Below are 26,776 nucleotides of genomic sequence, written 5' to 3'. Positions count from 1 at the left end.
TGGAGGGGACTTGACTGTTCAGGATGCTTCCCGCTGGGACTCCCCCCGGCCCCTCAGCCTGGAAGAGCACAGCTTCATCTGGTTCCCAAACCCCAGCCTCCTGTTGTCACCAGGGCTGGGCGGGCCATTTGGGATGCATCAAGCAAAATGAAATCATGTGCAAGATCTTTGGGGGTGGGCTGTGCTGCTCATCTTGAGCCTGGGGGGTCGTGGGGGGCATGAGACCAGGCTGGAGAGGGGCTGGGCTGGGAGAGACAGAAGATGGGCGTTATCTCCTCGCCCACTTCCTCTCTGGGTTTGAGAAATGGGGGTGTGTGGGGGAGGGGCGGGCCCTGCAGGTGGTCTATGGGGTGGGCTTGACCACTGGTTTCTCACAAATGGGGGGCTGGTGGGGAGAATCTGTGGGGTTCCGTAAGAGCTGTTTGCTGACCTTTTATAAAAAAAATACTGTTGTATTGTTTGTTTTCTCTCATTGTAAATCAAATGCAGGTGCATCCTAGAGACGCTGGAAACCTAGAGAAAACAATGGACCCGGGGAGCCTCGCCCACCCCCCCCCCCTTCCCTTGGTTCAAACCGCCATATTTCTTGCTCATCTTTCTTCCTCCCTTGTTCATGTAGGAGAGGCTGGAGGAGGACAGTGGGTAAGGATATGGGTTTTGCAGGCTGGAGCCACAAATTCTAGCCCCGGGTACTACCATCCTGTGTTTGGTGAGAAAGTCACATTTCTGCACGATTAACAAGGCATGTGTGCATGTGTGTGCATGCGTGTGTGCGTGTGTGTGCATGCGTGTATGTGAGTGTGTGCATGTGTGTGTGTGTGTGGGGGGGTGCTGTGGATTGAAGGAACAGAAAGCTGATGACCAGGCGAGGGGGAGGTCTCCGTGACTCCCAGTGGCTGGCAGTGGCCCTGGTGGAGGGACAGAGCCAGCAGGGGGTTGGGAGGGCCTCTGCAGGGACAGGCAGGTCGAGGTACGGGGCTGCTCCATTTCCTTGAGGATTTTGTAGCAACTCACACGTGAACTGAACGTTGATCAGAGGCAGCTGCACCCCAAGTGAGGTAGTGGGTGTCCCCCCTTCTGTGGCCGCTTTTCTTTCACCACCGTTGGAATTTAAGTCCCCTCAAACAGGCTTCTGAGTGTCACTGGAGACCATCGTGCAGAGCCCATTGTCCCGGGGCCGGATGGTACTGTCAGGGCTCCCTCGTTGGAGGTCCGGGTGGCTCGTTCCCCTTGGGGTCCTCCTGTCCACGGGATAGACCCCCTCCCGGCCCAGGCCGTCCTACCATGGTGCAGGGGCCCCATTAGGCTGGAGGAAAGTGGGGTGTGGAGCGGTGCCCCCGCCCCGGCAGGCCTGACCCCACTGGCCTCTGATGTCATGGAAAGTTGGCTGGCAGCAGCTGGCCGTCACCGGAGCTGGCCCAACCAGGCTGGCTCCTGCCCTGGACCCCGGCTGGGAGCACAACCCTGTGCCAGGACACCAAGGCCGGGCAGGGCCTGCTGGGCCTCGCTGCTCCATCTCTGCCTTCTCGTCCATCTCTCCGCTCTGTCCCCACAGCTGTCGCCCTCCCCATCCCAGCCCCCGCGGGATGGGTGAGCTGAGGAGGGGGGTCTCTGGCCCGGCAGTGATTATCTCCAAAGCCGACTTGTGACCAGGAGGGTCAGGGACGGACACGAGCTCTTCCCTCACTGCTCCACGTGTGGACAGCTCATCCCAGAGGTGGGAGCGAGGGAGAAGGGGCCAGAGGGAGAAGGGGCCAGAGGCCGAGGGCAGGGTTTCCCTGGAACCTCGGGTCGGGGTCTCCAGGGGAAGAGCCCAGAAGTGACGGGCTTAGGACCTGGAGTGGGGGGGCTGGTGAGGAGAAGCTCAGGTGTGCTCACACTCGTGCTTCTGTTCCACTCCCAGCACCTTCCCGGGAGCGTGGGAACCCTGGCAAAGTAGGTGCTCAATAAACACTTGAAAGATGAATGAAGGAAATGGCCCTCAGGCTCAGAGTCACAGCCCGTCAGAGTGTAGAGGACACCTGCAGGTCATTGGTTCCCTGCTCATGTCCTCTCTTGGGCCAGGCACTTTCAGAAGACTCTGATAAAAGGCATAGTCCTTTCTCTGGAAACTTCTACCACACACACTCCCATGTTTCAGTATGATTTGGAGGGATTCCAAGCCCCAGAGCATCCCGTGGGCCCTGATCATCTAGTGCATGGCAGAGAGGCCCAGGGACTGCCCGAGCCCCAGGGGGTGGCAGCCAACCCCCTCTCCTCTTCCTCACACTGGGGCTTGAAGTCCTCTTAGCAGCACCCCGGGGCCTGCTGTTCCCCAGTCCCGTGATGTTGCCAAGACACCCATGCTCTCTGGACCTCAGACCAGCCCACACCTCGGGTCTGCACGGAGCATAGGATTGCTGGGTCCCCACATGGCTGCCAAGTGTGCCACAGAGCCACCTGGCAGGTCCCCACCTCACAGTGGACCTCGGGACATGAGAGAAGAGAGGCCCATGCTCAAGGTCCTTATGGGAAGGAAGAGGTGGAGGGTCCTCCCTTGGCCCTGGGAGTCCCCTGGGCCCTGGGCCTGTCCCCTTGGTGCTGTGACTGTGGTGATATCAGAAAAGTCCTCACAGTGGGGTCCCACAGGCCGTGTGGCTTTGGGCTTCCGTTTTCTGACTCCTGTGCTGAGCGAGCACGGGTTGGAAAGCTCCCTTCAGGGTCACAGCCCGTAGCATAGCTTCTTTCCCAAAACGACACTGTCACCTGATCTAGGGGACTGTTTGCCTCAGATCACTGCAAAGATGGCAGAGAGGCGATGACTCGATGGCCCCTGCAGTGGGGTGGGTGGGTGAGGATCCTGGCCGGAAGTCTGCCAAGTGTGAGGTGCAGCCGGGGGCATTAGGTGAGGGGAGCACATGACAGTGAGGTGGCCGGGGACCGCTGTGGAACGCTCAGTGTGAGATGAGGTCTGGAAGGTGGGACGTCACCCCCTCCACACCTCACTCAGCTCCTGCTTCTTATAAATGATCCCTTCTGTCCCAGCTGTGAGCTTCAAGGGCTTCAATGGGGTCTGATCTGCCCTATTGACCCACCCAGGGCCCAGCACATAGAAGGTGCTCAATAAATACCTGGGGCAGGCAAGACCCGGCTGGACCACAGCAGCCTGGGCCCTGCTGGCCTCAGCCCTGGCCCGAGAACACAGTAGCCGCCCCAGACACTGGTGGCACCAGACCCCACCCGGCTGCACGCCCCTTTGTCACGCCCGCCCGCCCTTGGCACGAAGAGGCCTCTGCTGGGCCACTTTTCCATGCAAAAGGCTCCGCAGAGGCCCCCAGGGAGTAGGGTATTGTCCTGCCCAGAAAGCTTCCACTTGGGTCATTAATAACAGGGCTTTTATTAAAGGGAAGCAGGCTTCAAAGGGCTGCGGGTTTATGGGAAGAGACTTGGATGGAAGTCATTATTCTTTCTGCCCCATCTCGCCCCTTGTCCCGTCTCCTCTGTCTTCTGCTCAGCCCACGTTTGATCTGCTGCCTGGGCTTTCTTCTGTCGTCCCGGGGTCCGGGGGGAATGGCTATTGTGTCCATGGTGGGAAGGATGGGGAAACCCTTTGAACCAGCCTCTGGTCGGCGCAGCGGGGCGGGGCGGGGGTTCTGAGGGGTGTCTGGGGGGCGGTGAGGACTCCCTGGCGTGTCCTCTGCCAGGACAGGTGAGGAAGGGGCTCTGGTCCCAGAGATGCCTGCCAGGCCCTCTACGGGTCTGCCCTAGATCTTCAGTGAACGTATCAGCCATCACCTGGTTAATGCAGCTCCTGTCCTGAGGGCTAACCCTCTGCCAGGCGACCACGGCTCTGCTGGGGGGGGGGCTGTTTCAGTGCATCTTCCCAGCAGCTGCCCCCATTTTACAGAGGAAGAACAGAGGCCCCAGACCGGGTCACTTATCCATAGTCACACAGTAGACACCACTTCTCTGTGTGACCTGGGTCAGGAAGACTGTCCTCTCTGAACTTCTGTTTCCCTATCTGTAAGATGGACAGGTGGCACTAACGGTGTGTTGTCCTCAGCGTGAGTCGTGTGAACTGGGATAGAAGTGTTCTCTGGGAGGACCCTGGGGACGCACTCCGTGTCCCTGTTCCGGCAGCTGGGGTCAAGGGAAATAAGGAAAGGAATAGTTCAGGAGGTGCCTCTTCGCAGCAGGTTGGCTCCTCTGAGGGTAAAGCTGTGGTCTGAGGATGAGTTCTAGTCCTCTATCAGCTGCATGTGGCTACGGGGGAGGGCAGCCTTCAAAGGCACCAGCCAAAGCCTCCCAGAGGAGGATGAGGCCTCGTGTGTGTGCTGGTCCCAGACCTTGGAGAGAGAAAAGGTCAGAGACAGAGACCCAAAGAGAACACGGTGTGTGTGTGTGGGGGGGACATTAACAGACAATAAAGGGAAAGACGGAGTCAGACAGGTTGCCGGGTGGACAGTGACGTAATCAGAGAGAAAGATAAAGAAGGTCCAAGAGACAATGACCCAGAAAGAAAGGAACGAGAAACAGGGGATAGGACAAGAGTCAAACGCAGTCAGAGGAAGACAGACAGAGACACAGAACCACCTAGGACAGGAGGAAGGTGACCAAGCAGCCCAGAGAGAAGGGCTGGAGAGACAAGGCCAGGGTGGGCAGGAGGAGGAGAGGGCCGGGTGGGCTCGGTGGCGGCTGGCCTGGCACGCAGGAAGCCCTGGGTCCTGTCCCCAACACTGGAGAGTGACAGGGGACAGCAAGAACCAAAACGATGGAGAAAACTCAGGGGAAAGGCGCGTCGGCTACCCGGGGGGCCCTCTTGGGACCGGTGGCTTCTCTGTGAGGGCAGCACGGAGGCCAGGGGCAGTAGCTGAGGAGCTGAGCCCCACACGCCCCAGAGGGCTGCCGGGGGCCGGGGGCCAGGAGTGATCCAGCGATGGCAGGTCTCAGAGCGGGTGGCCGGACGGGAGCGAGAAACCCGCCGTCCTCTTGGTGAAACCAGAGTCATCCGTGTCCAGCTCAATCTCAGAATCAAGTGAGAGCCCCAGGCCGGCCGCACACGCTGGGGCATCCGGACACCGGGACAGACACACAGACCTGCTCAAGTTCACCCGCGGGAGGCGGGATGGCGCTGTGAGGCAGAATGGCTCCCAGGGGGGAAAGCTCGCGCCTCATGGGTGGAAAGACCGCGGCCTCGTTCGCCCAAGGCCACAGCTAGGAAATGACCCAGCCGAGACTTGACTCTCAGGCCTTCCCCTGTCTGGGCCATCCCTGTCCAGGTGGGGACACCCAGCGGGAGCTTCCCACAGGGAGGTCCCGGCCCTGTGTAAGTGGCCCCAGGGGCTGGAAAAGGGACAGGACCTTCTGGAGGGACCTTTCTCCTGGTCTAGCACCTCAAGGGCAGCCTTGCCCTTCTCTCCGGCAGCCTCTTCCTTCATAGGGGACTGTATGTGTTCCAAGAGGCTCCTCTGGGGAGGCGGGTGGAAGGGTGGAACGGCAGGTGTCACCCTAGAGGCTGAGCATGGAGCGAGGCTGGGTGGCTCCGGGCTGGCCCGCCTCTCAGCGCTTTGTCTTTCGCTGGTGATTCGCGTCCCTGCTTCTCTGGGTAGAATCTCGCCTTCCCTTCTGTGTGAGTCTTTGCCCTTGACTTTGGTCACAGATGACACTGTGTCTCCCTTACAAAGGTTCCCACCTGGCCTGGGGCAGAGCTTAGTGGAGAGTACAGGCGCAGTGTGCACCAGGCCCTGGGTTCCACCCGCTGCACTGAAAAATAAAAACATGAGCTTCACCTGGGAGTAACGGGCGGAGAAACACAGTGTCATGGCAAAGGTCTGTAGTCCCCGCGGCTCAGGAGGCTGAGGCAGGAGGATGGCAAGTTTGAGGTCGGCCTCAGCCACTTAGCAAGGCCCTGTCTCAGAATAAAAACTATAAAGGGCTGGGGATTTGCTCAGTGGTTAAACGCCCCCGGGTTCAATCCCCTGCACTAAAAAGAAATAAATAAATAAATAGAGGAAAACCCAGTTAATAGGAGCTTAAACTATAAAGTCATTTAATAATCTCTAATAAGAACAAAATCTAGAAGCAGAAATTTCTGGCAGAAATTTCATATGACAACTCAATAATGCCATCAAAGACGCAGCTTTTTCTCATTCTGCTGGTGTTACCGGGCTGGTCTTTGCCTTTAGGCTTATTGCCTGATGGTGGCAAGATGGCTGCTGTGGCTTCTGTATCACGCATGCATTCAAATAAAAGGGATGTGAGAATCGTTCTTCGGGCCACCCTGGCTCCCAACAGAGAGAGAGAAACCTTCCAGAAGGCGCCAGCATACTTCCTCTCCCAGCTCGTGGGCGCTAACGGGAGTCCCAGGGCTGCTCCTAGCTCTGAGGGAAGCTGGAAAGTGGGTGTCTGACTTTTTCGGCCTTCCGCATGGGAGGTGGGTAAGGAAGAGGGGTGATGGCTAGGTAGGGAAGGCGTTTGCCTCAGAAGGACGCGGCCCGTCCAGTCTTCAGTGGTTGGTACAAAGAGCAATCGCAGGGCACCGGGTCCTGCCCAGGGGGCTGCAGGGTTGGACTCTTGTCACTGAGGCCTTCTCCTTTCCCTACGGCGTGGACTGAGTGGGTCTCCAGTGGGAGAGAAGGAGGCCAATACCAGGTGGAGCAGAGCAGGAGGTGGGCTGGGGCGGGGCTGGGGCGGGGCTGGGGCGGGGCTGACTACAGCGCTGAATTTCTGAATTTCCCTACAGAGCTTGGCCTTTGGATTTCCTGTGCTTTTCTTGAACACATTAGAGTTGAGTCTTTATTACTCCTTCTGTGCCGGCCAGGCCCGCTGTAGCTCAGCTTCTTAAGCACAGGTAGCTTCTTGCTCCCATGGGCCACAGGACAGGGGTGGGCGTCTTCTGGGCTCTTCAGAAGCCCAGAAAAGGACTTGCCTGAGGCTTGAACCCACAGTCAGCCCAGCTCAAGCCTAGGAGCTGCTGCCTGACCCCTGTGGGGCCGGTCAGTTCCCAAGTGTGTCTTCTTAGGCCAGACGAGGTGTCCATTGCCAAGGTGATCTGGACAGTCTCAGAGTCCTGCTTGGTCCACCTTATGAATAGAATAAAGCAGCTGGGTGCAGTGGCGAACACCTGTCACCCCAGCAGCTCAGGAGGCTGAGACAGGAGGATCACGAGTTCAAAGCCGGCCTCAGCAACAGCGAGGTGCTAAGCAGCTCATGAGACCCCGTCTCTAAATAAATACAAAATAGGGTTGGGGATGGGGCTCAGCGGTCGAGTGCCCCTGAGTTCAATCCCTGGTACCCGCCCCCCCCAAAAAAAAAATAAAGCCGACACTTAGAGCGTGGTTCCTAAATGCCACCTACCTTTATTCATTTGTTTAATTCTTACAATAGTCCCTGCCGGTGGCTGTCACGTTAACAAGGAAGAAATTAAGGCCCGGAGAGGTTGTTGAAGGTCAGCTCGGAACCTTTCTCAAGTCTTAATTACTTCAAGAGCTGTCTGTTTCTCCAAGCACTTGAAGCACATGTGTGAATTGCGTGTGTGTGTTCGTGTGTACAACTTGTCATACATAGTACTGTGTGTTGTGTATTTTCCGGGTTTCATAGCTCAACAACTGTAATCAACATCTACATGTCTGTCTAAACCACAGGTGCGCAGGTGTTCCACCTGGACTCCTTATTTTTGACATGGAGAGTTATAGGTAAGAGTCCCGCAGCCCCTTGCCCATGGAGGAAACGAATTCTCCCAGAACGGCCCAGCGGGTGGGGTGTCAAGAAGCCACAGGGCAGAAAGGGCCAAGAGCTGGGTGGCGTCTCTTAGAGAGCTTTTAGAATAGGATCGTGCTGGTTTCTGTTGCTGTGATACAAGTTCCACAAACTCCGTGGCTTAGATGATACTCAGGGGCCTCTCTCGGGGCTCCACGAGGCTCAGCCAGGAGAAAGGAGTGTGGCCGGAGCAGATGAGCCGGACTGGTGGTGAGCAATGACAGAAGATGGCAGAGCCTCGCGGGCCACAGATGGGCCCTGGTGACTGTAGAGTCCACCCGGCTCTGCCCCTCCTGAGAGCAAACCAGCAGGAGGAGATGCCACAAGACACAACTTCTACTTAGTGGCTGTGGCCTTTGGTCAATGACCTGGACTCTCTGAGCCCCAGTTGACCAGCAGCCATCGGCTTCCTACCTGGTGCCAGGGGCTGGGCTCCATGCTGCGCAAAGAAGCATGGTGGGGCTTGTGTTCCAGCCAGGGAAGCAGATTCCAGACAGGAGCACAAGTAAAAGAAGTTCAAATTATGACAAGGCTAAGTGAGGAAAAAAACCAGGGTGCTGCTAGTGTGATTACAGGTGGGACTTACCTTGGCTAAGTTACAAGGCATCTCTGAGAAGAGTGTACCTAAATCATGACTCAGAAAGAAAAGCCGATGTATTTCAAATGAGGAATGAAGAACTGAGAAGAGATTGGTTTACGACCGTGGGGCCTGGCACATAGGAAGTGCTAGTCGGTGGGGGCTGTGGTTTGTATTGGATTCCACACTGGGTAGATGGTGACCTAGGAAGGTCAATGGCGACTGACCACCCCACCCATTCCCAGCTGGGGGCAGGGAAGTGGACTTTAACCTGGACCATTTTGTTACTGAGTCTGTGTCCTTGTTGCTATGGTGACGGGTCTTACTGGCCAAGGGGCCCGGGAGAGCCTCGTCCCCTCCATGGCTCAGGTGTGCTGAGGGCGGTGGTGAGTGCATGGGGGTGGACGGCGCCGAGGGCCGACACTGGAGAGCTCGACCTCATGTGAACCAGCTGTGCTGGGCAGATCCCGGTGCCTGTCCCCTTGCCCACCATCTGCAGGATGACAAGGACGTTCTTCCCCATGGATGACACACTGAGACAGGAAACCAAAGGGGTTTATGAGCTGACGCAGCAAGAGACACGGCTCGTAAACTGGCTCCTCGGGGTTCCCTGGAAGGCGGCGGGGAGTCTCTTCTCCAGTTCTGCTTCAGTCCTCTCCTGGTCAAGAATCCGGTGCCTTTGCCAAGCTCCTCGGGCTCCTCCGGGACCTTTCGCCCTTCCTCTCCTTCCCACGGGGGCAGCACTCAGGAACCTCATTCACTCCTTCATTTCTTCTTTCTTCCCTCCAGTTATCCATCCATTTACCCAGCCACCCATCTATACATCCATCATCCACCCACCCATCCACCCATCGATCCACCCATCCATCCATCTACCCATCCATCCACCCATCCATCCACCCATCCATCCGTCCATCCATCCAACCACCCATCCACCCATCCACCCATCCACCCATCCATCCATCTACCCATCCATCCACCCATCTACCCATCCATCCACCCATCCATCCGTCCATCTATCCATCCACCCGTCCATCCACCCATCCATCCACCCATCCACCCATCCACCTACCCATCCACCCACCCACCTACCCATCCACCCATCCACCCATCCATCCATCCATCTACCCATCCATCCACCCATCCATCTACCCATCCATCCACCCATCCACCCATCCATCTACCCATCCATCCACCCATCCATCCATCCACCCACCCACCCACCTACCCATCCACCCACCCACCCATCCATCCGTCCATCTATCCATCCACCCATCCATCCGTCCATCTATCCATCCACCCGTCCATCTATCCACCCACCATCCATCCATCCATCCACCCACCCACCCACCTACCCATCCACCCACCCATCCACCTACTCATCCACCTACTCATCCACCTACCCATCTGCTGCAGTCCGGCTGCAGCAAAATAACTGGGGGGTGACAAGCAACTTGTGTAGATTGATACAGCAGGAGTGGGAGCCGTTTTTTGTAGGACCGGAGGGGTATATATACATTCCACACAGCTTATCTTAATTAGCATAAACTAGATACAGCAGTCAACCAATAAGGAATCTCCACACTTAATGGCTAGCTGGTGTTACTTCACAAACCACTCCCTCTGGCAAAATGCCAGGCCATCTTGACTTGTTTACAGACCCTAACACCCATCCACCTACTCATCCACCCACGAATCTATCCTTCCATCCATCCCTCCATCCATCCACCTATCACCCACCCACCCACCCAGGCATCCACCCATCCTTTGTCCTCAGGGCCATTCCTGTGTGCAAGGAGTCTCAGGGTGAGCGAGGCAGGCCCTGGCTCGACAGGCCGGGGATCCTGTGACGTGTCGAGTGTGGGAATGAGAGCAGGAAGCGTCGGGCAGAGAGGGCAATGGTGGTGGGAGAAGAGGCTTCGACGTTGGGCTTTGGGTTCAGTCTTTGCAGGAGGCACTGGAAGTGGAAAGGCAGGAACTCCCCCTGATGGTCCCGGGGATTGGCTAGGGTGTCCCAGACATCTCTTCTGAGCGGGCGCCTTTTCTCTAGAGAAGAGGGGTTGGACTTAGAGACGTTCTAGTGTCTTGGAAAAGGTGGGGCTGGTCTTTGGATATGACTCCTAACTAGCCTCTCTCTCATCATCTGTCCTCCTAAAAGCAACCTTAAAACAACCCTCGAAGCAACCTCCGAGGGGTCTTTATGAAGCAGGAGTCTGATCACCTCTCCTCTGCTCAGCGACTGTCTATGGAGCTGCACTCCGCGGCGAGTTTTTTTTTTTTTTTTTCAGAGTAGAAATTAGAAGTTTATTAAAGGACAGCAGAGGAAGGAGGAAGAAGGGGACCCAAGAGGTGGAATCCTTTTTTTTTTTTTTTTTTTAAAGAGAGAGGGAGAGAGAGAATTTTAATATTTATTTTTTAGTTCTCGGCGGACACAACATCTTTGTTTGTTTGTGGTGCTGAGGATCGAACCCGGGCCGCACGCACGCCAGGCGAGCCCGTGGTGAGTTTTCAGCCTCGTTTTCTGCCCACTTTTCTTAGACCCCTGTGTCCTATCAGCCCCCACAGCCCCAGCCCCGCACCTTGTCTCACTGTGTCCTGATGTAAGAAGTGTGCTGCTAAACTGTTTCCCTGGAAAGAGTGAAAATATAAAGGCCCCGAGTTGTGGCCTTCGCCAGTCTCTGTGGTGTAAAACTGTCCCCGTGGCCGGTTGCAAGCCCCCAGCTGGACAGGGCAGAGTTGGGGGGAGAGGCAGAGGGTGGCTCTGCCAGCCCCTCCCCTTTACCTGAGGAATGGCGCTGCCAGCGGGTTCAGAGTCGCGAGGTGGGGCAGCCCCTCCCAGCCCCATCTCCCTTCTCCACGCTGGGGTTGGGGTGGGGTCACCTTTCTCATGGGACACTGTGACAATGGCATGAGAAGCTGCAGCCCGGGCCTGGCCACGTGAGAGCGCCATCACCGTGGGCACCACCCTCCACCCCTGAGGCCCCTCCTGGCCTCCCCTCCACCCGCCCCCCCTGAGCCCTGGGAGCTCCTCCTCCCTGGGGGGGACTTTTCCCTTGATCGGGACCATTGGCTCTGAAGCCCCTGGTGGATCTGTGCCCGATTCCCGCCCGAGTCCTCAGAGCTGGGCAGAGAGCCCGGCCCGGCGCGTGTGCAGACCCTTCTCTAGGAGGGCGGTGAGCTCGGGCAGGAGGCAGGAGCAGCAGGAGGCCGAGCAATTGGAGGCCGAGCCTCGGGCGCGTGTGTGGGAGGGGCGACACCTGGCCAGGTGTGCGCACCTGGAGGCCCAGGCGGCCCTCCTTCCTCCCAGCTGAGAAGTCGGGCCTGGCAGCTGCTCTGGGGACAGGCTTGCCCGCGGTGGCAAGGCCAGCCGGGTGGCCGCTAGGAAGGGCCTGCGGTGGGCTGGGCGTGGTGGAAAGGAGTCCCGCCGCCAGTCGCGGTTCCAGTCTGGGCGAGGTAACAGAGCGACTCCGGGGTGGTTTGGAGCCACCATGGAGGGGCCGGAGGGAATTTTCTCATAAAACCTTAATCAGTGTTAGTCACTTCTAGTGATCATGGGGACTTAAAATAGCCACCGGCAATGAGCCTAAATGACATGCCCGTGGCTGCTCTGTTTGTCCCTACAGGGAGCGGAGCTTGTGACAGACACGCAGCCTCCTCCCTAGGCCTCGGGGACTCTGAGCTCACCGAGGGCGGAGGCTGGCCCCTCTGAGTGTGGGCAGGATGTCCCCGAGCCAGGCTTTGATTCTCATAACTGGGGCCACCACGGGGTGAGGGTGGAGTGGTACCAGCACCTAGCAGGTGGAGGTATGAGAGGGACAAGGAGGTCCCCACAACCAAGCCACCTCCAGCCCCAGATGTCACCAGCGCTGGGATCGAGCGCCCCCCCTGGGCACGGGAGATTCTGAGTGCGCCGGACACAAGGCCTATGGTTCTTTCCCGAGGCCGTGATCACACCTGGACTCTGGGTTGACAGACCCACCTCTGCCTTCTGCTGGGACAGCACTCACCTCATCCCCCGAGCTCCCAGGAGAAAGCTGGGCCTGGCGGGCGGGGCTGTGCCCGTGAGGATTCAAGGGACATTCGAGGAGGTGATTCTATGTCCAGGGGACCTCGGGGGTCATGCCTTAGGCCCTTCTTCTGCCAGCAGGTGGCTCCTGGCCACGTTCTTTCTGCCGCTTGCTCTCTGGCCGGTCAGCGCTCTGGAGAAGAGGCTCATGTGGTCAGGACACCAGGGCACCAGGAGCCCCGCCCTGGCCGCGGGACGGAAGGTCTGGAACTGCTGCCCAGGGTCAAGGCCCGCTCAGCCCCTGGCCGCTTGAGTGAGCCTGTGTAACCACCCCGTGCCTCGGTTTCCCCCCAGGAACCTGCCGTGAGGATGAGATGACTGTGAAGAGGGCTGTGGTCAGACCTGGGCGTGGCATCAAAGAGACCTGGCTCTGCCTGCCAGGGGCTCTCTGTGGCTTTTGAAAAGTCCCTGGGTGTCCTCACTTTCAGGTGTAGGAGGCTCCAGTGGTACCCACGTCCGAGCGTCGTGCTGGGGACTGAGAGATGAGCCGTCTGAAAGAGCCCTGCCCAGCGCCTGGCACTCAGAGCACCGCGAGACACCCTCCCCTCGAGGGTCAGTCGGAGCCTTGTTCTGCTCCCAGGGCCCAGCGGGGACCCCCGGGCAGAGCAGGTGGTGGGGGATGCTGCTGATTTCTTCCACCCTTGCCCTGGCCAGGCCCAGTCCCCCGGGGAGCCATTGGCCCTTGTGGGGACCTCTCTGTTTGTGCAGCCGGCCTCCCGCCCGCTGCTGCCTGGTTTTTGGTGAAAGGGCAGCGTCCCCAGGTCAGGGCAGGGCCTGCGGCAGGAGGGGCCTTCGGCTCTCGTTTCTGCGCCCCCCCTCCCCTTCTTCACCCTCGTCCCTCCTGCTTCCTGGCCGCCCGGCTCCTCCTCTTCCACTGTCGGGGTCCTCCCGACACCACACAAAGGCCCCTGTGACTCCAGACGGCCCCGGGGCCGGGTCTGTAATTCAATTATGGCGAGGGGCTTTCTCCTCTCCCTTCCTCTCCCTTCCTTTTTTTCTTTCTCTTTTCTTTTTTCCTCTTCTTTTTTTAAGATCAAAAAAGACAAGACAGACCCTGTGACCTCAGAAGACGCCCTCTCACCTGGTGATGAAGCCCCGGGGGTCTCTCCCCCAACCCGGGAGCACCGATTCGACGTGTTCTTTGTTGGGGACTCTTTTCTTGGGCCTCCCACCCGCTGCTGGGGACCCATGTAAGTTTCCTGCCCAGGACATAATGGCTGTCCCCTGTGTCCGTCCAGTCCAGCCCTGGGCGGCTGCTGGGTGGACGCCTGTCTCCGGCAAGGCCTTGCTCCATTTCTGAGCCTGAAATCTGCCGAGGAGTCGCTGGCGGGAAGACTGCAGGCCAGATGGGGACGGGGCAGGGGCTGGGGCGAGAGCCCAGGTGGCATCTGGTGCTGGCCCTCTGCCCTGTTGGGGTGGAGCCCAGGCCCCTGGTGGGGTCTCGCTGGCCTGCACGTGACAGTTCTGTTTTTCAGGTGTCTTCCCTGAGTGTCCGCCAGGTGCCTGGGGCGCTCCTGGGCCTGTGGACAGACAGGGAGAGAATCTTCTCTGGGCTCCAGGGGCTTGGAGGAGGTGGTCTTGGGGGGGTCCTTTCTGGCTGAAAGCAAGGAAAGCCCCCACAGATGCCGCGGGAAGCCAGGTGGCAAGGGCAGATTTTTCTGTTACCTTTTTCATGACTATTTTCAGAACAAATAGAGTCTTTGAGGCACAGACTCTGTCCTAACCCCAAGAAGCCCCTCAGGAACATGGGGGTGAAAGCTCCTCTCCCCAGGGGACGCCGAGCGCAGGGCCAGGCGTCGGCCTCCCACCCGATCCTCCAGCGTCCCCGGAAGGCCCATCCCCCCAGGACCTCACAGAGGCCGCCTCATCTCCAGGGGAGCACAGGATCCTGTGTCCGGAGGCTCTCCTTCCCCACCTAACCCCCGTCACCGTGGCCCTCAGTCCCCATTCCTGGGGTCCAAGAACGAGAAGAGGATGATGACGAGCTATGGAGCAGAGAGGGACACAGAGTGACACTGGAGAGCAAGAACGAACGACTGTGGGGTGGTCTAAAGGTCCAAAAGAAGGCTGGTGGCCCAGACAGGGACCTCGCTGGAAGTCCCTCAACAGCTCGGAGGACGGCAGAGAAGACAGGTGCTGTTCCCCCAGGCCCAGGGAAGAGAAGGTTCCAGAGACGGGCTGCTCTGCCTTCCCCACCTTCCTGCTTTTGCCCACGCCCCCCTTCCCCGAGTGCCCCCCAAGGCCCCACGCCCCCGGCCTGCCCATCCTTCACTACCCGGTCAAGGGCGGCTCCTCCATGAAGCCCTCCGGGTCCGTCGGCCCTGGGAGCTGCTTGCCCTCCTTCCCACCCCTGTGCACTGCCTGGTCTGCTCCTGGCAGGTGCAGGGCTGTCTCACTTCGTGTGGGGACAGAAACACTGGCTCCCAAATCACTGGGTCAGGACTGACTTCTTTACTAGGGGACCCTCTGTACATAGCACCCAGCACCCACTCTACTTCCGTGAATGGAATGAATGAGCAGAGACCAACAGCAGTGGCCGGCCCCATGCTGGGGGCTTAAGTGCCTCGTGTCCTTAAATGAAGCCTCACAGAGCCGGGAATCGCTTTGCAGATGATGAAACAAAAGCCCAGAAAGTGCGGCTACCTCCCGGCAGTTGCGAAGCCCACTAATTGCAGATCTTTATCTTCTGGGTGCCCCTGAGCAGCGGGCCTTGCCCACAAAGCAGGGTGCTTTAAATGCTCGGTCCGCAAACATCAGGGAGATATATATATATATATATATATATATAGTATTGTCAGGGATCGAAACCAGGGCCTTGCCCACGCTAAGCAGGTGCTGTATCACTGAGCTACACCCCCAGCCCCTGCATGGAGGATGATTTAAAGACTTATAGTGGTCATCTATTTACATGTGGTAGAAAAAATACAATCCACACCGTCAACCTGTTATTTTATCAGTATTTTTGCATAACACAAGGCTAAAGAGGTATTTGAGTTTTTAAAAACATATCAGCACATTAATAGGAATGAACTTAAAGCAAATACTAATTAATAATACCAATTAAATAATCGTTTGCTAGACATTGCAAATGTGTTTCAGAGATGTCGGAGTATCCAGGCTGCACAGCTAGGATTTGAAGCTTGGTCCATCTGGGTCTGAAGCTGCGGCCGTCTTGGCTGTCCCACGGCCCCTGCGGATTTGTGGTTTCATGTCACTTTGCTTTTGAGGTGCTGGGGATGGAACCCAGGGCCTTGCACACACTGGGCAAGTGCTCTATCAAGTTCCCTTGTAAGAGTGTCCTGGGGGTACACAGAGTGCCCCATGGCTAGATGGCAGAGTCTCGGATATATTGATAATTTACAGATGGAAAGCTCGGAGTTTTCCTGGTTTCAGTAGAGTCTGTGCAAGCTGATTTTAGCAAACTTTGTAGCAAGGTTAATACAAGTTTTTATATATATATATATATCTTACATTTATATATAGTATATGCATATTTAATATAAGAATACATGGATGACCTTAATAGCAATAATGAGAAGAAGACAAGCAAAGCAGGCGCTGAGCATGTTCTCTCTTTACAACGACCCTTAGCGGCAGGAACCCTTCTTTTATCCACTTTGGAAATGAAGAAAATTGAGATTTGGATTGAGTAAAGGATTAGTCCAAGTTGATCCATCTTTGTATCACAGAAGGGTTTCCTAACAGCCAAGGCAAAAATGGAAACAGAAGGCCACATATGTCATTATCTGTTGAAAGGAAGCATGTTGACATTTGGTCTGGGGAAACGTCTGACTTCCCCAGCAAATTAAAGTTGTTCCACGGATCATTTTATAAGGAATCCTGTGGAGTGTGGGACTTTTATAAGATCTTTCATTTTGAAATGACCTCAAGGTTATGAAGAGTTGCAAGAATAGAACAAACAACTCCCGAATACCCTTCATTTGGATCTGCCTGGTGTCACATTGCTCTTGTTTTCTGACACTCTTTTTCCGTACACATGTGGCTGGTAGTTTTCTGAACTGCAGATACTAGTCCTCATCCAGATTTCAACCAAGACTCTCACGTTACATTTAGTTGTAACACCCCTTCAATCCAGAATAGTTTCTCAGCTTTTCACTGATATTTTTTGAAAGTAGACGGCTTACTTGTAGATTGCCCCCAATTTTTATTTTCTTTTTATTTTTGTACCCAGGGTGCTTTACCACCGAGCCACATCCCCAGCCCTTTAAGTTGCTGAGGCTGGATTTGAACTCGTGGCCCTCCTGCCTTAGCCTCCCAAGCCGCTGAGGTCACAGGTGCTCGCCACCTCACCCAGAATCAATGTCTTTTTTCCTGGTGTTTCTCCCTCAAGCTCTGGGTCATACGCCCTGCACAGCAATATCTCCTGGGATGCGCATCCTTCTCTTTGCCTGTGTCCCATCACTGTGGGTGTTGATTTTTTGCTCTTGAGTAAGGGGGATCCCCGCCAGGTTACACCCATGTGAAGCTATTTTCCTTTGCAATCCATAAGTAACTGTGGGGAGATACGTCGAAACCGTGGAAACAGCCTATTAATCCTCAAACTTTTCCACACTAGCTTTAGTATCTGTGTCCTTAACACAAATTTTTCTAGCAGTGGCTTGATTCATGTTTTTTAAAAAAATCTTCCCAAGACAATTTCTTACGCAGAACCATCTGGAATATCACCTCTGCTCAGAGACATCACTTTCGACTCAAGACGGATGGAGGGTCCTCCTCGATGAATCTTTCCTGCTTAGTTGACACAGAGGGAAGTGGGGGGTACTGGGAAGCTTTGGGGGGGTGGTTCCCAGTATTTGGGGTGAGCAAAGGCTGCTCCTCTTACTGTTGGGAGAAACAGGAGATGGGGAGGGGAGGGTCACCCCTGGAGAGCCAGTCAGGTGCACTGGTCTGTTCAGGTTGCCATAGCAACACCTCTGTCGGTGGTTTTACTACAGACGACAGCTCCCCCGCCCCCATTTTTGGAGGCTGGAATTTCAGGATCAATGGCCCCCCTCCTCGGCTTGCAAAGGCCACCTTCTCCCGCCGTGTCCCGCCGTGGACTTTACTCTGCACCTCTTTTCTTCTAAGGCCCTCGGTCCTGTTGTATCAGGGCTCCTCCTCATGCAACCTTCAGGCCCACGGTCAAGACTCTGTCTTCAGGTGCCGTCCCATTGGAGGCCAGGGCTTTGGGACATAGGAATCTGGGGGACTCAGTTCAGCCCATAACACCTGGTAGGGAAGGAATCAGGAAGACGGGGGGGGGGGGGGGGGGGGGGGGGCTGAGGATGCGCAGCTCCTGCCCAGCCCCTCCCCCCGGGGACCCAGGGGGCCACTTATGCCCACTGTGAACGAGCAGCCGCACCAGGACAGAGCTCCATGTCCCGTTCTCCAGAGAGAGCGTCCCCAGAGCTGTGCAAACCCCTCCTGTCTCCTGACGCTGCTTTCCGGAAGGTTCTTCCATATCATTCTGGGTCTAGGAAGAGACGTGACCGGGGGTCCCTCGAGGTGCCTTTCAAGGAAGCAAACCCTGGCCTGGGATCTGCGCCCCACGTCACCCGCTCAGCAGCTTGCTCAGACGTGCCCGGCGGGCCCAGCCGACAACATAGCAATCCTGAACCTACAGGGGCCGGTTCTCTGAGGGCTCCTTGGGACTTCCCTGTGCCACCGAGTCCCTTCTGCAGAGGAGAGGCCACCGACGCAGCCACAGGGCGCTTTATCCGTTGCTGGAAAGACCTTCTTCTCTAAGCTCCGTTCTCGAGGGCTCTCTCGGGCCACACTGGGGAGGGTCCTCCCACGTTGGTGGCTCCGTGAGCCTGAAGGGCCCCCGTCCCTCGGTCCTACTGTCTTGGGTTTCCCTTTCTCCCCCAATGACCTCAGTGGCAGCCACCTCCGGCCATTTTCCCTGCTTCCAAGTCCTGTGGTTCTTGCCTCGTCTTCGTGGAGTCTGACACAGGAAGCCCGAAACCCACTTGGGAAGCGTCCCAGGAGCCTTTCTCTTCCAGACCCTCCAGGGTGGTGCCAAGTGGGCGGAGGGGGTGCCATTCTCCGCCTTCCTGCAACTCAGCAAATTGCAATTTATGAGCTTCAATCCACATGAAAGGGCCCCCGATGGAGTCTCTCTGGATTTATTTGGAATGTTGAATTAATTTGGAAAACAAGGGGAAAAACAACTTGGTTTCAGCCCAGCGAGGGACCATGACATTTTGCCCAGTCTGGTGGCAGTTTCTTCATGTCCGCCCTGAGTACCGCCCTCCAGACTAACCGCAGGTAGGTGGAGATGGGGATGGAGTTCTATCCCCTCGCGAGGTCACGTGGTGGGGGTCATCGTCCACACGGGAGAGTGGAGAGAGGTCTGGGCTGGGTGCCAGGGACCGAGGTTCCAATCTTGGTGTCACTGTCCCTTCCTCGGACTGATCAGGTGTGTGGGGTCTGAATCACTTCTGAGGCACCGCGAGCGAGCACGACAGCCGCGACCCACAATCCCTTTCTCCAGCCCCACCCCCTCTTGGAGTCCCGTACCCCGGTTGGTTCCCTGAGTGGCTGCTGTGTGATCTTCTGGAAACGCAATTCGGATTGTCATCCCACCCCGCTGCTGCACCCCTGGGCGACCCTTGTGGCCTGGGAGTCCCGGTGTGACCTGTCCTCTGTCCCCCTCTGCAGCCGCTTCCTGAGCCACACCCCTGGCCCTCTGCACACCAGGTCTCTGCATTCCGACACTCACAGGCTGACCCCAGTGTCGCGGGCTTGGCCGAGTCTGTGTCATTGGCCTGGACAGCACTTGGTGGTCCCTCGTTTTTGGGCACCTTGATGTCCATTCTCCCTTTAATCCTCAGCTCGGCGTCTGATTCCCTGGGGGGGCCTCTGGGGCCAACCCAGATGTTCCCTTTAGTCCTCCTCCTGGCGCCTTGAAGCGGTTTTTGGTTATCAGGAGAGCCATTCTGCATTTCTGTGTGGGACGTTAACTTCTGTCTCTTGCAAAGGCCAGGACCATGGTTTGGCTTTCGTCGTTGAATCCTGGTGTGAAATGCAGCAGCGGAGCTCGGGAGGCCCTTGGGAATCAGTGGTGGCTGCATAAATGAATGGAAGAGCCCCAAAGCGTGGACACTGGTGTCCCTTGTTCCAGTCGTTGGTTGTGAATGACCGCGCACAGCTCTCTATCAAAGACGGGACGGGTCCTGCCCAAGCAAACGGGGGTTCCAAAGGCAGGTGGCTGTTTGCTCAGTGGGTTAGCAGCCGGGTCAATGCCATCTCCTGGGAACAGGATGCAAAGCCAAGACGAGGACCAGATCTTGCTCATGGGTCAGCTGGGGAATCTCAGAGTCCCCGTCCTGGGACTGCTGAGGAGATAGATGGGAAATGACGTGTCGACATTTACTCGTGCGCAGTTTGAGGAGTATCTGCTCTCAGCTTCTCCTCCCCCACGCTGACAGCTGGCTCATCCCTCCCCAACCTCCCGAGGCCAGGACCAAAGGCCTAAAGCCGCGTATCATTTCTTCTGTCCTGTGGGCTTTGTTAGCTGGGCTCTTTGGGGGTCACCATTCCTATTTGCAAAGCCTGCTGTGGGGTCCCGTCTTTTGTGTCCAGGTAACGGGGAGCATCACTCCAGATGAACAGGCAGGATGTGGCAGAGGGGGCTGAGCAGTGACTGGTGCATACCCCGGAGGCTGGGCCTCCATGTGTCTCTTCAGAGAGAAGGTGAGGCTCAGGAAGTAGGAAGTACATTTCCTGAGCATTGGCCTTGGTGATTGGAGTCGGGTGACAGAAGGTCCTCTGTGGGCACATCGGCCCCTGCTCGCTCACCTGGGTTCACATGATCTCTATCCAGTCCGGAGGCAATCACCACCCGCCACCGTAATCCTTCTCCCCGTTTCTCTGCCTTTTCTCCCCACGCCCTCGTCAATTCTCGAGGCAGCAGAATGATCGCTGTATTTCTGTGTGGTGCTGAGGATGGAACCCAGGGCCTCGTGCATGCGAGGAGAGCGCTCTGCCCCTGAGCCCCAGCCCCAGCCCAGAAGGATCGCTCTAAAATGGAAATCAGAACACAGCTGCCCAGCTCCCCACACTAGGACACACCCCAAGTCCCCACCCTGGCCCTCCTGGGGGTAAGCCTGAGACCAGCCTCCTCCCTGGCCTCCTCCCCTCCCCACCCATCCCCCATCTTCCTGCTCCAAACTCTCCCCTTCCCTGTGCCCTTCAAACCCCAGACTCACTTATTATTTTCTGGAAACTCCCTCTGCCTTTACCTTCTGGGCATTTAGGTGTCAGCTCAAATGTCCCCTTTACAGAAAGACCCCCATCTGCCCATCATTAAAAGATGCCCTCCCCGCCCCTCCCCCGCCAGCCAGTTCTATTTCAGAGTAATTCACCCAGGTGATCTGCTCTGTCGCCTCGTTTCCCCTTCATCTCCGGCCTTCCCCGCTGGAAGAACACAGGATCCTTTTTGATCTTGTCCACTCCCGCATCCCCAATGACTGGAAAGGCCCCTGTTGGCTCCACAAATGTTTGTGGAATGAATGAATGACCCAAGAGGGGCCAAGGGCGGGCAGCAAGGCCCTGCATCATGAATCTGGGGGGTACAGTCCAGCTGCTATAGCAAGGACAGTCCCCAAACACAGTGGCTTCACACCTGCAGTTTCAGGATTTTCCCTGTAACAGTCCAGGGTGGGCAAAGCCGTCCCCAACAGAGGACGTGACTCCCAGGGGGCTCTAAAGTGGCTGCACCAGCTCCAGCCACCTTCCAGCCTATGGGGTGAAGCAGGGGCAGAGCCCGGGCCCAGGGCCCAGGCCTTTGGAGGAAGAGACTCTAAAGAGACTGTTCCCTTTTATTAATTCTTTAATTTAAAAATTTCCATTTTTAAAATTCGTTCTAATTAGTTATTCATGACAGCAGAAAGCATTTTGATTCATTGTACACAAATGCAGCACAACTTTTCATTTCTGTGGTTGTACATGATGTAGTGTTGCACCCTACGGACAGTCATGCATGTGCCTAGGGTAATGATGTCCATCTCATCCCTCCATCTTTCCCCGCCCCCCTCCCTACCTCTCCCTCCCTTTGCCCAATCAAAGCTCATCCACTCTTCCCACAACCTCTGCCCCTCATTATGGGTCAGCACCCTCTTATCAGAGAGAACATTATAGCCTTTGTATTTTGGGGGGATTGGCTTACTTTGCTTAGCATGATATTCTCCAACTCCATCCATTTACCTGCAAGTGCCTTAATTTATTCTCTTTTAATGCTGAGTAATATTCCACTGTGTATATACACCACAGTTTCTTTATCCATTCATCTATTGATGGGCACCTGGGTTGGTTCCCTTGCTGTTGTGAACTGAGCTGCTATAAACATTGATGTGGCTGTGTCCCTGTAACATGTTGATCTTTCAGTCCTTTGGTTGTAAACCGAGGAGTGGGATAACTGGGTCCAGGGGTTCCGTTCCCAGTTTTCTGAGGACTCTCCATCTGCTTTCCACAGGGGCTGCACCAGTTTGCAGTCCCACCAGCACCGGATGAGTGCGCCTTCCCCGCATCCTCGCCAGCACTGACTGCGGCCATTGTGACTGGGTTGAGATGGAACCTCAGAGTGGTTCTGATGTGCATTTCTCTAATGGCGACAGATGTGGAACATTTTCTCATGGAGGCAGGGGAGGGGGCGGAGGGCAGGAAAGATGGTGGAAGAAGACATGTGTGACTGTACAAACGGTGCGACTCTACCTTGTGTGCAACCAGAGAAGTGAAAATCGGTGCTCCTTCTGTATACAACGAATAGAGGTGCAGCCTGCTGCCGGGTATAACTCCTTAGAACAGAACGAAGGAATTCCCCAGGAGGGGACGGGCTTTCCCTCGAAAGCCCCCCTCCCTGACTCCCTCCGTGCTGGGAAGGAAGCCTGGGGCTGTGCTGCTGCATTGACCCGGCCTTGCTCACCACAGAGGGTGGATGGGCGCAGGAGTCCCTCGGCAGCAGCTGCCAACCTGGAACTGTCCCCACCCTGGCCCCTCACTGTCCCCAGACCTATCTGAAGGGCGAGGAGCGGGAAGGACCCTGCGGCTGCCCCTCCCCGGGTTTGGCAGCCATGTGAGATGGGGGCCCAGCCTCTGTCTGCAGGAAATGAATCCATGGAAAATCCCAGAGTGGTGTCCCCGCCTCCCGAGCCACTGGGAGGCCGCAGCCGGGAGCCTCGAGGTGGGAGGCGGGAACTGGCGGTGGGACCGGAGCCACTGGGATCAAACTGACTTTTTGACACATTTCTGTGGGAGGGCGTCCCCGAGTGTGAAGCCGGCCTCCGGAGCAGCCAGGGACCTTTCATGTGGTACAGGGTTGGTGCTGACCCCCTCCACAGGACGCCAGGGCCTGGGGGACATCAGACAGTGGGATGGCAGGAAGCCCCAGGCCTGGGCCACAGGGAAGAGCCAAGTCCTCAATGGTCACCTCCAGGAGGGAGGCTGCCTCCGGAGTCTCCAGGCTCAGGGACCACCGCACCAGAGGCAGGGCAGCCTGTGCCCCGGGCCAAACTCTGGTCCTGCCATTCACCGGCAGAGTCACCTGGTGAGCCAGTCAGCCCCTGAGCTTCGTCTTCATCCGTGGAACAAGGACCAGCAAAGATCAGCCAGTAGGTGAGAAAGCTGCTTACCCCCACCCCAGCAACACCCAGGCCCCTACAGATTCTGTTATCTCATTCAAATGTATTATTTTATGCAAAATGATTTTATTATTATTATTATTGAATCAAAATAATCCTGTGAGAGAAGAATTGTTAAGCCCATTTTATGCATGAGGAAACCGAGCCCGGGGCCCAAGGAATACCCAGACTCATTGGCGGACTTGAAGACACAGGGCGGTCAGCCTCCAAAGCCCACGTCCTTTCCCCTGGAAGGAGCCTCGGTTTGTCCTTAACACCATCCCTAGGAAGACTGCTTCCTGACCACCTGGAGCACACAGCACCCAGCACCCTCGAGGGCCGTCACTGGGGCCACAGGACACCCCATGCAAATGTCCGCATTTCACGAGGGACAGGGAGGCTCATGAGACTAGTAAAGGAGCCCAGGGAGGGAGGGTACGCGCGTGCCTTCGTGGGGGTGCAGTGTCCAGTTTCTTCTCTTCTGGGACCAATCTGGAGTGGCTGCCCTGCCGGTGCCCATGGCTGGCCGACCAGTCACACCCCCAAGGGCTTTCCCAGCTGCCCTCAGGTCTGCAGGGCATTCCCGCCAGCCTCTGCGGTTAGATGGGGCCGCTGGTCACTTGTCCAGCCTGAGTGCAGGGAGCCAGGACGCAGGGTGGCCCGAGCAGCTCAGGTTGGAGTGTGGCCACCTCTGGGCCATCTGTCCTGGGGTCCCCAGACTGCTCTGTCAGAGCAGAGACGGACAAGCCAAGGCCCAGGGCTGCTGGGCAGGCGAGGACACTGCCCGGGGAGGTGACAGAACCGGCCTTGGATTCCAGTCCTGCCATTACCCGCTGTGTGGCCTCGAGGCGGGGGTGGGGGACACACCCTGACACTCAGCTGCTTCTTCTGAGAAAAGGGCCGACTATGAGGCCCCCTTCAGAGAGGCGTGGGAGAGCCCAAAGGAGGCACTGCTTGTCGTAGGCAGGGAGAGGGCTCAGCCGGCAGCAGACATGAGTCGGCTGCCACGTCATTGTTGATGTTGTTCTCATTCCAGCCCAAGTTCCAGAACCTTCTTCCAGCTGAAAGTCACACACCAAGGGGGGTGCCCAGGACTCATTTGATAAACCAGTGGGTCCGCAACCCCACGTTCACTGGGGGGTCGGGGGTTCCTGATGGTCAGTTCTGCCAGCCTCTGTCCTTGTCTGGACCTTGCTGACCTTGGCCTTGGGGGTCTGCCCTATGTTGATGGCCAGGCCTGGGCGGCGCTAATGGTCCATATTTACTCAGGGAGCTTTGCAGGAGGGTGGAGGGCTGGGATGGGCTTCCACTGGAGGCAGTTGGGATGGCAGTGCTGGCCAGCAAGACCCTGTCCTCCTGTCTGAGTCCCTTCCTCATGGCAGAATGCCGGGGCCTGGTGCTCTCCAAGCCGAGGCCCTGTGATGGAGTTTTGGGGTTTGGGTTTCAAATTTTCTAACCTGTGCGGCCTTCTGCCTAATGGGTACACTGAGGCCACTTGGAGGTCATGGTCACTCCTCCTCCCCTCCGGGTGCTGGACTACTGTGGGGCTGACTCACAGGGGGTCTCGGCCCCCGGGGTGTGGGGGGGTCTCTTCAGAGCTCAGTGCTCCTCTCGGAGAAGAGGGTTCAGAATTTCTGGTTTCCTTTGCTTCCTTGAAGAAGAGAAGAGGTCGCCGAGGCTGACCTTGGCTGGTAAGGGACCCGGAGGATCTCGGGACGAGCTCCTGGCTTCCCCCGAGCCACTCGGGACCCCCAGGGCTGCGTGCGCCGCAGCCTCGTCCACGCAGCTGAGGGTCAGCCACCAGCACGAGGCCTCTGCCGGAGCTCTGCACAGCTGCTGGAGGCCCCGCTGCCCAGGAGAGGCACGAGCCTTGATTAGAGTTGTCAGGGCCTGAGTCAAATCACCAGAGTCAATTTCCTCCCCTGGTTCTTGCTGTCAGAATAAATTGGACGCCATTGACTAACGCTCAGCCGCTTTCCCAGGGTTTATGGATGCTCGGGGCTGAGAGGGGACAAGGAGGGGCCTTCAGAGCCAGGGAGACGGGGACCTGCCTGCCACTGCGGCTTCAGGAAGTCTCAGACCATGACCCTGCCCACCCTGGTCATGTCCTCACCCAAAGGAGGTACTGGAGCATTTTGACCCAGCTGGAAGTCGGACGGTTCCCTGTTACCTCCATCTACTGACGGCCACTCTCAGGGGCCTCCTGGTGGGGCAGCAACTGGAGTCTTCATGGTCCTCAGTTCCAGAGAGCCCGTTTCTCAGTCTGAAAAATGGGGACGAATCTATCAATTCTCTCTCTCTCTCTCTCTCTCTCGTATCCATCCACCTGCACACATAGTATATACATTTTAAAAGCTCAGTGGACGGTTGCTTTGGGGAGAACATGAAGGGAGAGGACAGAATGGGGCCTGGTAGCATTCGAAGTTGTCCCCATCCTTCGTCAATGTGTACATCGCACAGATTCACTGAGCTGCACGCTTAGGACTCGGGGACATTACTTCACGCACCTCACCAGCGGAGTGACCCGGAAGCAAGCCTCAGTTTGCTGATCTGTTCAATGGGATGTGGCTGCTTTGGACCCAGCCGCCCTCAAGACTCTCCCTAGGGACCACACCCGGGACCCTGGGCTCTTCGTGTCCAATCCCCAGGGCCTGGGACACAGCAAAGGACGGGGGCTTCATACCGATTTGTTAATACACCTGGGTGACCAGGGAAGTGCGGGAGAGCCCTCTGGGAACTCTGAGACGCGGCCCACGTTGAACGTTGTCCCCTTCCTCTTGAGCCGGTGGAATTGAGCTGGAACTTGACACAGATGGGCGCCCCCCTCTCAGTGGGCAGCGGGTATGGCTGGTGACCGGGCATCTCCCAGGCAGGAGGAACAGCGTAGCAAAACCCAGATGTGGGAAGGAAACCTCCTACAGTGGAGGGCGTGTGTGTGGTGTCACCTGCTCCACTGAGCCCTGTCACAGCCGGGAGTCCAGCCGCCATGCGGCCACGGCCACACCCCGTATTGCATCTGGGAGGCCCAGATGGCTGCTCTCGCTGAAGGTCCCACGTTCCCAGGGCTTCTCAGGATTGCCTAATCCCCCAACACAAGCAGCCTTTAATTTATGGGGACACAGTAGTGGCCCCGGGGCTTGAACTAGGAATCAAAGTGAGCGGGCATCACTTACCATAAACGGCCACTCCCAGCGGGTCCCCAGGCCCAGGCACAAGGAAGCCCCGAGATCCTCGGGCACTCACAATAGAAGCCACCAGCACGCTGGCCGCCGTCCAGGGCTCTGACCTCGAGGTCCCTCGGGCTCAGTCCTGGAGGAGCCTCTGAGGAGCTGGAGGGGGGTGGACAGCAGGGGGGGCCCTCAGGCTGGAAGGGAACAATGGGTCACGATGGGCTGGGGAGGTGCCTCAGCTGTCCCCGAGCAGACCTGGGGTCTGGGGAGGGAGGAAGTCCCACCAGGGAAGAGCCACCCTGAACCTCTCAAGAGGGTGGGCTCTGGCCTCGCTGAGCCCCCGTCCCAGTCCCCGGGGACCGTGATGGGCTCGTGACTGTGTGACGAGCAGCGCTGGAGGGGACAGGGCCATCGCAGGGCCTGCTGGCTCCCAAGGTGTCTGTGCTGCCTCCAGGGGCAGATCTCAAGCCACTGAGGTGACATCAGTGATGGCAGAGCTGCAAGAGGCGTGTGGCGCTTCCACTAGAGCGAGCCCTGGAGGTGAGTGACCCGGGCAGGACGGTCACGAGGCCTCGATGCCACGGACACATGAGCTTCGGGCTTGTTT

The sequence above is a fragment of the Marmota flaviventris genome, chromosome 9 (assembly GCF_047511675.1).
Source record: "Marmota flaviventris isolate mMarFla1 chromosome 9, mMarFla1.hap1, whole genome shotgun sequence".
Lineage (NCBI taxonomy): Eukaryota > Metazoa > Chordata > Mammalia > Rodentia > Sciuridae > Marmota > Marmota flaviventris.
Note: the sequence above shows the minus strand (reverse complement) of the source record.